Genomic DNA, 13174 nt, shown 5'->3' with positions numbered 1-13174 from the left:
AACACGTGGTAGCACGAGAGGCAACTTATGGATCATGAATCCAACTGGTCATTCATGACCAACCACCCGCAAAAGGGGTCATTCACTTTTGGCCACCTGTTAGGGTTGTAACACCCCCAACCCGACCTAGGAGTTCCGACTAAGTCGAAACCGTTACATTTGATCACCGAAGTGATCTTGTAAAACCTCTCTTTTACTTTTGTTGATTTGTATGGAAAATCGCTCTTTTGTTTTTAGGAAAAGCATTCATTAATTTAAACCGACTTTACTTAACAATTCAATTATAATATTATTATTGTGGCGTTTTTGAAAAATGTTTAAGGTTTTCAAGGAAAAGACTTATCAAATATTTAAAGTATTTTGCAAAGGAGTGGAAACATTTAAAGTGATGGTTTTCTAAACCGAAAGAATGCAAATATCAGAGTTTTAATTAAGTATCATGCTTAAAATAAATAAGCTAAAAAATTCCTAAACCTAATATATAAAAGTGAGGAAAACTTAATAGTTACAACCCAAAAGAGAAAATGATTAAAGAAACTTTTAAAAGCAAAAATAAGCTGCTTAATCTGAGGTTCCTCCAATGCCACTCTGAGTCCTTAGTTTTCTGTGCTACGTGAGAGGAAAGAAAGGGAGAATGAGTTTATAACGACTCAACGTGAGACTAATATTAAACCACTACATATAATCGTTCAAACGGTAAAATATTTAATTTATAACATAATAACAATTTAAACATAATATAAAGAACATATAATAAATCAATGCCTATACAGAATATATTTATGACGTAATACGAATGCAAATTTCCTACCCGTCCATCGTAACTGCCCTCGAGCATTGCTTGACACACCAACAGCCCACATATCAAAAACTGATCGTCCCAGGTTTGATTTCCGGTGACGATGGTCATTCACTTGTCATCTATGACGATGACTTTAATTACAATAACTTACCATCCCGGTTGCCTGATTTTGATGGCTTTTTACTACAATAACTATTATCCTGATCGACTCGGTTAAGTGGTTTATCAACCTACCATCCCGACTTATCCCTTTTGGATGCATTGCCCCCTACTTTGTGCAATACTAACTTTCGGTGTGGACTTAAACTGTCATTGTCTCCTATGGAACTCCTCCATCCTCCGTACCATTTTCATGTTCTTATGCACATATACTTAGTAAATTATGCTTTTTATCATCAATCGATGCTTACATTCAATATTTCATACTAACATTTAATGGCATGTTATCAGGCATTCATTCTCTTCAATTTCACGTATGCAAATAATTTAATAATTAAAAATAATTTCACATATACAATATTAAATATTTTTTAATTTTTATATTTATTATACATATATAATGATTTTGTTAAACATATTTTTATTTATGATTAAATTTCTAAATATATTTTGATTTATAATTTGACATAAAAATTATTATTAATTACTTCTATTATTAATAAATTATTAATATAATTATATGATATTTGTAAATACATTTTCATAATTTAAAATTTATCATTATTTATATTTTATTTTTATTTTAAATATTATTATATTATTATATTAATTATTAATATATGCTTAGTAACAAATCTATATTTTTCGAGTTCTGGATCAAATTTATTTCAAGTGGATGCTTGATGTCTCCTTAAGAAATGTACACACAAATTTCGAGTTGAAAGTTGACTTAAAAAATTTGGAGTCAAATTTATTGATAACTTTGAAAGAAAAGTTGTAATTTCTGAATTTCTTTACAAAGAAAACGCCTTTGATTATTTTCTTAAATTTGACTTTGATTCAAAGGTCATCTAACTTGTATTGGACGGATGTGAATTGCTTCAAGTGTCGTGGCAACTTGCTCTTGAAATGGATGAACCTTCTTTTTTCAATTGTTTTAGATCAAAAGGCGGCTTTCTTTAGAAATGACTTTTGGCTTCTTCTCTACAGTTGAATTGGATTAGAAGGCGGGTTCTCTTCAGAACTAATTTGATGTTCTTTGAAATATCTTTAAGTTTTTGGGCTTCTTTAGAGAATTCTATAGAGATTTTATGGGTTTCTTGAACTAGTGAATCTATAGAATGGCTTGGAGTGCCCTTTTTTATAATGTCAATTACATGAATAAAAGAGAGCTATTGTAGAATTTGACTGCTTCATTTAATTGTTCTACAAAAATTTAAACTGCTTCATTTAATTGTTCTACAAAAATTTAAACTATTTTATTTATTATTTTATCTCTAATTAATTTAAAGGGATAAAATAATAATTGATATCATCACTTAATTATTTTGTTTTTAATTAGTGATAATATAAATCTTTAATATTTATCTCTTAATTAAATTAAATTAATTAAAGAAAAATAATTATGACACAGGTATAATGTCAACATTTTCATTCATGATAATTTTGGCTTTACTCGTGATAATTTCGACTTGACACATGATGTTTTCTGATTGACTCGAAAAATTTCTTTATCTACACGAAGAAAACTCGAGGATGATTCGAGGTCAACGGACCTTGTATTGGGCAATGGTTAGAAAACTAGGGTTAGACCTTAGAATTATCTAGACCCCTCCACCCAAAGTCTATTAAGTTGCCTTTGGGATCATGAAATGATGCTTTGTAGGAAGAGCATCGAAATGCGATGGATCATCGAGATAATTAGTAGGTGGACCAATTACTAGTATTATGGAAATGTAAAAATAGAAATTGAGGCACTAGTGCCTCAAAACTGGAATGATGTTGTAACGCCCCGCTTAACTTATTTATGTTTCTATAAATACCTGACATAATGAGTATCTGCTTTAGTGATTAAGTGTTTTGGGTGTGTGTGTGAAGTCTTGGGTTCAAGTTTCATTTTTGGCAAATTTTGTTATTTTTTCTAATCCTAGCCTTACCCTTGGTAGATTGGGTTATACTCTATCTTTAGTAAACTCATATTAGAATGAGCTTGCTGGTTCGAGTGGTAAGGGGTTGTTGTAATGCCCCAAAATTTCTAATTTCGTTATTGTGAAAATATGACACAAATATCTGTTAGCTTTAGTGGTTATGTATTCTGGGAGTGTTTAGGAGGTCCCAAGTTCAAGCCTTCGCTTGGGAAAGTTTTGGTATTTTGAATGAATTAGGCCTTACTCTTGTTTAGTAGGCTTTTATTTGATTGTTGGGTAAATTACATCAGAATAGGTCTGCTGGTCTAGTGGTTAAATGGTATGATATTGTGGTGGAGGTCTTGTGTTTGAATCCTTATGCAGGCAAGGGTATTATTTTTTTGCTCAGATTTCGAGATAGAGTTGTTTAATAGGGGGATTCTGAGTAGTGGATGTGTAGTGGGAATTAGAGGAGAAGATTAAGGGATTTTGGGGGTTATCGGGATTTTTTTCCCATAATCGAATTTTGACTCTATTTTCTAAAAAAATTCTGCCGTCTATTCTTCTCCCTCTCCTCTTGCCGAAATTCTCTGAGTTTTTCCATCTTTCCTTTCTTTTTCTTCTTCTTGATTTTTCCCTAATCCATTTATTTTCCTTCGTTTTCGCACACGGTTAATGCTCGCTTAGTTTCGGTAAGTGTTTCTCTTCGTTTCTGTCATGAATCTCTTAACAACTGAAGTGGTAATATTTTTTCTCTGTGATTTGGGCGTAGGGGGAGGTTCAGACTGGTGAATTCAGTGTTCTCGTCTTAACATTAGTTAAACAAAGGGTTATCATTGGTGGTAAGTGGAACGACGAAAATGTGCAAGTGTACACAATCGCAACAAATAATAAAGTGACAAGTAAATGTTGAGTTATCGTACCCACAGGGACTGTAAAAAAGAATATTTATGAAATTAATGTTAAAACACTTTGGTGATGGAAAATATTTTGGTTTAAAGATGATCAAAAACTAAGGGTTAAAAATTAAGGAAAAAAAATTTAAAAATAAAAAGGTTCTAATGCACAATTTCAAATAAGGTTTAATCAAGATGATATAATTGTGTTGGATTAATTACATTCCTTTAACTTACAATTATTAAACTTATGTTTATACTGCTACGAACAAATTCACGGCAACTCGGTACTTTGTTAACTACTACTCATCCATACTTATTAAATTAATCAATCTCTTGAACATTTTTCAATGTCAATCCAAGCGATTAATCAATCTTCACAAGCATATAAAAGATCAAGTGAGGTAACAGAGTATTTCTACATTGAAACAGTTTAATCACAATAATCTTACAAGTTATGCAAGGCATATGTATCGCCAAATACAATGCTAAATTAACTTCAGCTACCTTAGAAGAATAAACATGCACTGATTAAGTATTGTGTCGACTAATTAAAATTTCAATACGATTTAATAATTAATTCATTAGTTATCTAACAATTAACATTGCAAGAATAACTTAGGCATGTTTTTACTTAATCAAGCATCTTACCGAGGCCTATAACAGTACAAACACAATTTCAATAATTCAAGCAGGCAAAATATAATCAACCCAACATGGATTAAATTCAAGCTAGATTGATTAAAATAACCATTTCAATAGCATAAATATTCATAAACATGTTTGTGAAAACAACAACGAAATTTTAAGAGATAGGGAACAAGAAGCAAATCCGGTTTTTCTCCGTGGCTTAACTGATTTCTCCGTTCTTCATTCTCCGTTGTCCTCGGCTATCAAGGTGGCTTATGAACACTTTAATTGAACCTCAACAATGGCTGATGAGGTCCTCTTTCCCAAGAGAAGAAATCGGCACTTGAAGAGAAAATGAGAGGAGAATAAGAAGATGAAAAGAGAGAATGAGAGTGTGAGGGATGAGTTGAATGATCACCAAGGGGTGGCTTTTATAGCTGATTGTGGCTGCTAAAAATAGCAAATTCCATCAGCCAAAGAGACCCCCATTGGCTGGCCACACACATGACAAAGTTGAGAGATTCAACTTTGCCAAAAATAGCCTCGGGCAAATCCATAAAGCCACATTTTTTGGAGGGGTTTGAATGCAAGGTTGAAAGTTCTTCAAGGGCTTCTTTGCAAGCTTATTTAGTCAACTAAAATATTGATTTGGGTCAGCATATAAACGGTTCTGGGCAGCCCAATTGGTGGCTGGTTCGGTTCACTAGATTCGGTTCCACCAATGTGGTTCAACTAGACCCTTTTTTTTCCATAATTAATTAATAATAATTTATTTATCCCAATTTAAATTGGGAATAAATTAAAATTAGTTATATTATGAATTAACACACATTTTTGGACCATCTTAGGCTGGAAATAAATTTGCCTCGATGCTTTAAATTGCTTCTCGGTTTTATTCTTTGAGCATTGTCTGCCGAGCCAATTTTTGCCCTTTGTGCGAATTTGTCGAAAATAGTCAAAATTAATCAAAATTAACTATAAAATTAATTAAATTCATCATTTTCATATTTTTAACATAATTTAATTATTTTATAATATTTAATTATTTTTCAACAAGAATTTAACCGAAATAGCATGATTTTAAGTTAAAAAGGGCATGTAAAAACACATAAATTTTCATGTTTCCACACCCCCAAACTTAATTCATTGCTCGTCCCGAGTAATGCACAAATTTGAAAAGAATTTTCTCAGAAACACTTTTTGAAAACTCCTTCAGAACAACATTCTTCCCAATATCATGAAATCAATATACTTATGCTCAAAAACAAGAAATTTGATAATTATGCTACTCAAGTATATATTCGTTCAAATTAATCTCAACAATTACTACAATAGCAAAATTAGACTAAATGTTTCTTAATAAAGACATGTTAATCCCTACCAATTTTGATTTTAATCCCTTATTCAAAATTAAATTGCAAATATTAAGCTTAACTAATGTCTTCATATGTTGAACAGAGCAATTTCTCTCCACTAATGTAGGTAACATTGGAACTTTAAATCAATAGGTCTTTAACAAGGTTGTAACGTGGTTGGGCTTAGGGGTAGGTAAAAGATAGATAATTTTATGTTTAAAAAAACCCTAAACTCAGCTTGTATCGGACCTTTCGAAATAATTACCTTCAATACATCAACTTTTCTTTCCTTTTCACATGCTCTTTAGTACAATTTACTTCAAGTACATATGCTTTTTTTCGAGTATTTTACTGCATGTACTATAATTTTTAGAGCATTTCATACTTCTTTGCAACTCCCCCAAAATTATTTTCAAAGAATACTCTGAATAGTACTGAGTCTAGTGTTTGGGACATTTTTAAGATAATTAAGAAAACTGATGGCTAACTTTGTAAGGGTTCAAATAAAATTAGGCCATAAAGTCTCAAAATTGGGTTTCAAAGGATAAAAATTTCATCATGGTTGGCTTGAAAGGCTCAAACGGTCCAAACAACAGTTGCCTAAATCATTTTCAATGTTCCATGCTTCCTAGGATTTCACCTCAAAATACTACTAAGTTAATTCTAAAGACATAAACTTTCATGCATGCCTAACTTTCCTAAAGAACTAAAATTTTATGGTATGATTTGCGTGCTTTATTAGAAATACATTTCATGTCATTATTAAGCTAATATAACAATTTATTGAAATAATCAAACTTTATTCATACTTAAATTTAGCATACTTAACAAAATTCAAATTTATTGAACAAAAATATATCATATTCATAATTAAAAGAAAAAAATTATTCTGAGTGGAAATAAATTCAATTTTCGGTCCCTCCAACTTAAAATGAACAATGTCCTCATTGTTTAAAGTGAATAGATACTATACACCAGGTAGGATTCCAGAAAAGAGGAGGTGAGTCAATTTGACTGCTTAAGTACCAAGCTCTTCCTAGATCTAATCCTAGACATGTATATACCTATTGCCACACTTTAGACTTTACTACTTGTCCATATTTACTTTTGATTCCCATCTCTTATTTTATTGTGCAGAAATAAAAAATTCCTAATTAATCCTAATTCTAAGCTAAGTTGGTAAAAATTAATATATAAATTATAAATAATATAATTACATATTAAAGTTCATCAAATTATTAGTAATATTAAAGATATTTATTATAGATGCTTTTTGAAAATATTCACAAAGAAAGGCACCTAATTTTTTTATTATTTACGAAAAGAGTGACTAAATTTTAAAAATAATTCAATTAAGTCCCTAGACTTAATGAAAATTTAAAATTGAGTTGCAAATTAAAACTTGGATCAAAATTGACCCTTTTATTTGAAACTAAAAATTTATTTTTCCATTTGGGGGATAATTTCTTGGAAAATTATGTCAAAATAAATTCCCAGGAAAGTTTGGAGGGGTCACAAATGGTCCCGCTTAAGTTCCAATCTCCTAGACAGAATTTATTTAAACATAATTTACCCGAAAATATACCCTAAATCATTTATTCAAAAAGAAAAATGAAAAATTAAGTATCCGATAAAATGAACGAGATTTTATCCCGTTCAATTTTATCTCCCTAATAATGTTTCAGGCACTGAGCATTAACTCGGAAATTACCTCCCTTTCCTTGGAGTTCAACAACTCCATCTGGCTAGACTTGGTGAATCGTAAATGAATCGGACCAACGTGATTTTAGCTTACCTAGAAAGAACCTCAATCTGGAATTGAATAACAAGACTTGCTGACCTGCTTCAAATTTTCGAACTCGAATGTGGTTGTCATGTCATTTCTTGAGTCTTTCTTTAAGTAATTTGGCATTTTCATATGAGAACATTCGGAACTCTTCTAACTCATTGAGTTGGAATATCCGTTTCTCTTTCGCGAGCTTAAGATCCAAATTAAGCTGTTGAAGAGCCTAGTAAGCTTTGTGCTCTAACTCCAATGGTAGATGGCAGGCTTTCCTAAAGACCAACCTATAGGGTGACATCCTTAACGGTGTCTTGTATGTTGTTCTGTAAGCCCATAAAGCATCATCTAATCTTGTGGACCAATCTCGTCGGTTCGGGCAGACTACCTTCTCAAGTATGCCTTTGATCTCCTTATTTGCCAGTTCAGCTTGCCCATTCGTCTGCGGATGGTAAGCTGTTGCAACCTTATGTTTCACTCCGTGCCTGTCTAATAACCATTTTAACCATTAGTTCACAAAGTGGGGTCCTTCATCACTGATGATAGCTCTTGGGGTTCCAAACCTTGTGAACACATGCTTCTACAGAAACTTCATCACAACCTTAGCATTGTTTGTCGGATATGCCTCAACCTCGACCCACTTAGACACATAGTCTACTGCTACTAGTATGTACTTGTGACAGCAAGACGGAGGAAAAAGACCAAGAAAGTCAATACCCCATACATTGAACAACTCTACCTTAATGATGTCTGTTCGAAGCATCTCATTTCTGTTGGTGACATTTCTAACCCTTTGACATCGATCACAACTCTTCACATAAGCATATGCATCCTTGAATAATGTTGGCCAAAAGAATCCAGCTTGCAATACTTTGGCCGCTGTACGTGTACCTCCGAAGTGTCCCCCACTTGGAGCTGAGTGACAGTGGTATAAAATATTTCGTATTTCATCTTCTGTCACGCATCTCCTGATCATCTGATCTGCACACTTTTTAAACACATATGGCTCTTCCCAGAAATAATACTTCACATCGTGAAGAAACTTTTTCCTTTGTTGATACGTTTTATCAATTAGCATCAAACCACAAGCTAAATAGTTAGCAATATCAGCAAACCATTGAGTATTATGGACATGATTTACCTTCAGGATATGTTCGTCTGGAAACGTCTCCTGAATTGGTATAAGAGGAGAATTCCCTTCTTGTGGCTCCAATATGGACAAGTGATCTGCTACTTGATTTTCGACTCCCTTTCGATCTTGAATTTCTAGATCGAACTCTTGAAGTAGAAGTACCCATCGGATCAGCCTCGGCTTAGCGTCTTTCTTCACAAGTAAATACTTAATTGCCGAGTGGTCCGTATAGACAGTCACTTTGGTACGTACCAGATAAGATCGAAGCTTGTCGAAAGTAAACACAATAGCAGGTAACTCTTTTTCTGTTACCGTATAATTCAATTGAGCTCCTGTTAGGGTTCGACTTGCATAGTAGATGGGATGAAAAACTTTGTTCCTTCGCAGGCTAAGACAGCTCCAATTGCGAAGTCACTTGCGTCACACATCAATTCAAATGGCAAATCTCAGTCTGGTGTGACGATTATGGGTGTCGTGACTAATCGACTCTTCAAATCGTTGAAGGCTTTTAAGCATTCCTCATCAAACTTGAATATAAATTCCTTCTCCAATAATTTGCATAAGGGTTTAGCAACTTTGGAGAAGTCCTTGATAAATCTTCGATAAAAATCGACGTGGCCCAAAAAACTCCTAACACCCTTTATAGATGTCAGAGGTGGGAGTTTCTCAATAACATCTACCTTTGCTTTTTCTACCTCGTTATCTGATGCCCTAGAACAACTCCTTCTCGTACCATAAAATGGCACTTTTCCCAGTTGAGTACGAGATTTGTTTCTTCGCATTGCCTTAGTACCTTAGTTAGATTGGCTAAGCAATCATCGTAAGCATCTCCGAATACTGAAAAATCATCCATAAAAACTTCCAAATATCTCTCAACCATGTTAGTAAAAATAGACATCATACATCTTTGAAATGTAGCAGGTACATTACATAAACCAAATGGCATGCGTCTAAATGCAAACGTACCGTACGGGCAGGTGAATGTCGTTTTGTGTTGATCTTTCGGTGCTACTGTAATCTGATTATACCCTGAGTATCCATCGAGAAAACAGTAGTAATCTCGTCTTGCGAGTCTATCCAGCATCTAGTCCAAGAACGGCAAAGGGAAGTGATCTTTCCTAGTCGCCTTGTTCAGCTTCTAATAATCGATGCAGATTCTCTATCCTGTAACCGTTCTAATCGGTATCAACTCGTTGTTCTTGTTCTCTACGACCGTGATACCTCTTTTTTTTGGCATGCACTGGACCGGGCTTACCCATGAACTGTTTGAGATGGGATAGATGATACCCGCATCTAACCACTTGATGATCTCTTTTTTTACTACATCCTTCATGATGGGATTCGGTCTCCGTTGTCCATCGATCGTCCCTTTTTTCCCATCTTCCAGGATAATCTTGTATATGCATATAAATGGACTAATGCCACGAATATCGGCTATGGTCCATCTGATGGCCTTCTTCAATTGTTTTAAAACTAAGATAAACTTTTCTTCTTGTGTAGTGGTCAATTCTGCTGAAATAATCATAGGCAAAGTAGAAGCGTTACCTAAATAAACGTATTTTAAATAAGAAGGTAATACCTTGAGTTCTAATTTAGGTGGCTTCTCGATCAACGCTTTTGGTTGGGAATAGTCTCTCTTTTCTAACTCTAAATATTCAAAATGGGATTGCAGATTAAATCCCTTTTGATTAGCTTCTAGCGGAGCTAAGTATTTATCCTCATCTTCATCATTTAGAGGATCCAATGTCAAAATTCTTTCCAGTAGGTCCTCAACACAGTTGAGTTCCTTCTCTAGTATTAAATCATTTAAATCGGACACTGTAGAGCAATCATCCATTGTGTCAGGAAATCGCATAGACTTAAAGACGTTAAATGTTACCTGATCATCCTAAACACGCACAGTGAGCTCGCCCTTCTGCACATCAATAAAGGTCCTTCCAGTTGCTAGGAACGATCTTCCTAGGCTGATTGGTACTTCTTTGTCTACTTCAAAATATAGAATTACAAATTCAGCAGGAAAGATAAACTTATCTACACGTACCAATAAGTCCTCAATTTTTCCTTCTAGATGTGCTAAGGATCGATCTGCTAGTTGAAGTTTAAATGTAGTTGGTCTAACTTCTCCTATCCTCAACTTCCTAAATATTGACATAGACATCAAGTTGATACTTGTACCTAAGTCACATAATGCATTACCATAATACGTTGCTCCAATTTTGCACGGTATGGTAAAACATCCAAAATCCTTCAATTTTAGGGGTAGTTTTTCTTGAAGATATGCACTGCATTCCTTGTCAGAGCTACTATCTCAAATTCTCTAAGTCTTTATTTTTTAGACAAGATATCTTTCATGAACTTGACGTAGTTCGGTATTTTCTCAAGTGCTTCAACCAACGAGATGTTGATGTGAAGTTGCTTGAGTACATCAAAGAACTTCTTGAATTGAATCTCCTGCTTCTATTTCTGAAGTCTTTGAGGGTAGGGTGGTGGTGGCTTCATTACTGAGACTGATTCTGGTTGATTCATCTTTGGCGGTAATTCTGCATCTAACGACATTGTTAGTTGGTTAGAATTAGCTGGTCTTGAGGTTAATTTGTTGTGTTTTGCAGATTCTGTCTGGTGAAACTAGGATTTCAACACTTGGTTGAACTTCTCCTGAATCTTGAGCGTCAGCTGGCTCCTTTTCAACTTCGACATTGTTAGGCTCTACTGTCTTTCCGCTCCTTAATGTCAACGCTTTACAATGTTCCTTCCCCAGATTTTTCAAATTCTTTGTGTCACTAGGTAGAGCATCTTGTGGTCGATTCCTAAGTTCAGTAGCAAGCTGGCCCACTTGATTCTTCAAATTCCTTAGAGTGGCGTCGTTTTTTGCCATGTATGCCTTCAATAGATTCTCTAAGCTATTGGATGGTTTCGCTTGGGTTGGTTTCTGAACTTGTTGGGAAAAACTAGGCGGCTGAGTTGGTCTAGGTTGGGTGAAAGTGTTATTGGTTCCATCCCCTTGGTTACTCCAGGAAAAATTCGGGTGATTTCGCCACGATGAGTTATAAAATTTGATTGTAGTCCTTGCCTCCCTCGGTTTTGGTTTTGGTTACCCATGTAATATACGGATTCGGGGTTCGATGGACATTTTTCAAGCAAATATCCTTCCCTATAATACACACAGGCTATATTCTCAAATTGGTTAGGTGGTTGGGCTGCAAAACTATTAGACCCATTAGTGGTAAGATTCTTAAGCATTAAGGATATTGAAGATACCTGAGATGCCAGTGAAGTGAGAGTGTCCACTTCATGTATTCCAGCGACTCATTTTCCTGACGCTGCTCGATTGGTTGGCCATTGATAATTGTTGCTGGCAATCCTCTCAATAATTTCGTAAGCCTCATTATAAGACTTAGAAAGGAGAGTACCATTAGCAGAGGCGTCCACTACCATCCTCGTGTGAGCGTTGAGACCATTATAGAATGTCCCAAGTTGAATGCAATGTGGGATTCCATGATGATGGCACTTTCATAATAACTCTTTGTACCTTTCCCATGCCTCATACAGGGACTCATCATCCATTTGTTGGAAGGCAGTGATTTCATTCCTCAACTTGGCATTCTTGCTCGGTGGGAAATACTTCATGAGGAATCTTTCGGCTAACTCTTGCCATGTAGAAATGGAGTTCGGTGGCAATTAGTTCAACCAGGCACGAACTCTGTCCCTTAGCAACTATGGGAACAGCTTCAGTCGTAATGTATCTTTGAGTACTCCGGCTAACTTGAAAGAATCGTTCACTTCCATAAATAGTCTTAAGTGAAGATGAGGATCTTCAGTAGGCATTCCACGGAATTCACCTATAGTCTGAAGCATCTGAAACATGACCGGCTTCAGCTTGAATTGTTGTACCTCGATTTTGGGTCTCCTAATACCCATAAGATCGTTAAATACTGGCACAACATACTGTCGTAAAGCTTTATCCATATCATCAGCAATAAGGATTAGATTCTGAGCAAGTTTTACTCCATTTCCTTGATTCATATTCTCAAAGTTTATCTCTTCGGTCCTTCTCTGGTTCGCTTGTCTTCTTCGCTGTCGAAAGGTTCGTTCTATTTCAGGATCCACAGGGAGTAAATCGATAATCTGGTCAATACTCATAAACACCTGAAATAATCACAGAAAGATTAAGTAAGTAAAGATTTAAACAGGAAAATAAATCAACCAAAATGTAAAAATAGATTCACAAATAATAGCTTTTTTTTTTAAAACAGTTCTCGGCAATGGCGCCAAAAACTTGGAACGACGAAAATGTGCAAGTGTACACAACCGTAACAAGTAATAAAGTGACAAGTAAATGTCGAGTTATCGTACCCAAAGGGATTGTAAAAAAGAATATTTATAAAATTAATGTTCAAACACTTTGGTGATGGAAAATATTTTTTGTTTAAAAATGATCAAAAACTAAGGGTTAAAAACTAAGGAAAAACATTTAAAAATAAAAAGGTTCTAATGCACAATTTCAAATAAGGTT

At 34.5% G+C, this 13174-nt stretch overlaps 1 non-coding gene across 1 annotated transcript; it reads left to right on the top strand.

Moving 5' to 3' along the window:
• The first annotated feature begins 12151 nt into the window (after positions 1 to 12151).
• Positions 12152 to 12258, top strand: LOC121224706 (small nucleolar RNA R71). Its single transcript, XR_005922451.1, has one exon. It is a non-coding gene; the product is annotated as a small nucleolar RNA R71 (small nucleolar RNA).
• Positions 12259 to 13174: the final 916 nt, after the last annotated feature.

This window comes from Gossypium hirsutum, chromosome D12 (assembly GCF_007990345.1).
Source record: "Gossypium hirsutum isolate 1008001.06 chromosome D12, Gossypium_hirsutum_v2.1, whole genome shotgun sequence".
NCBI classification, from domain to species: domain Eukaryota; kingdom Viridiplantae; phylum Streptophyta; class Magnoliopsida; order Malvales; family Malvaceae; genus Gossypium; species Gossypium hirsutum.
The sequence above is the reverse complement of the archived record's forward strand: the minus strand, read 5'-3'. Positions and strand labels throughout refer to the sequence as shown.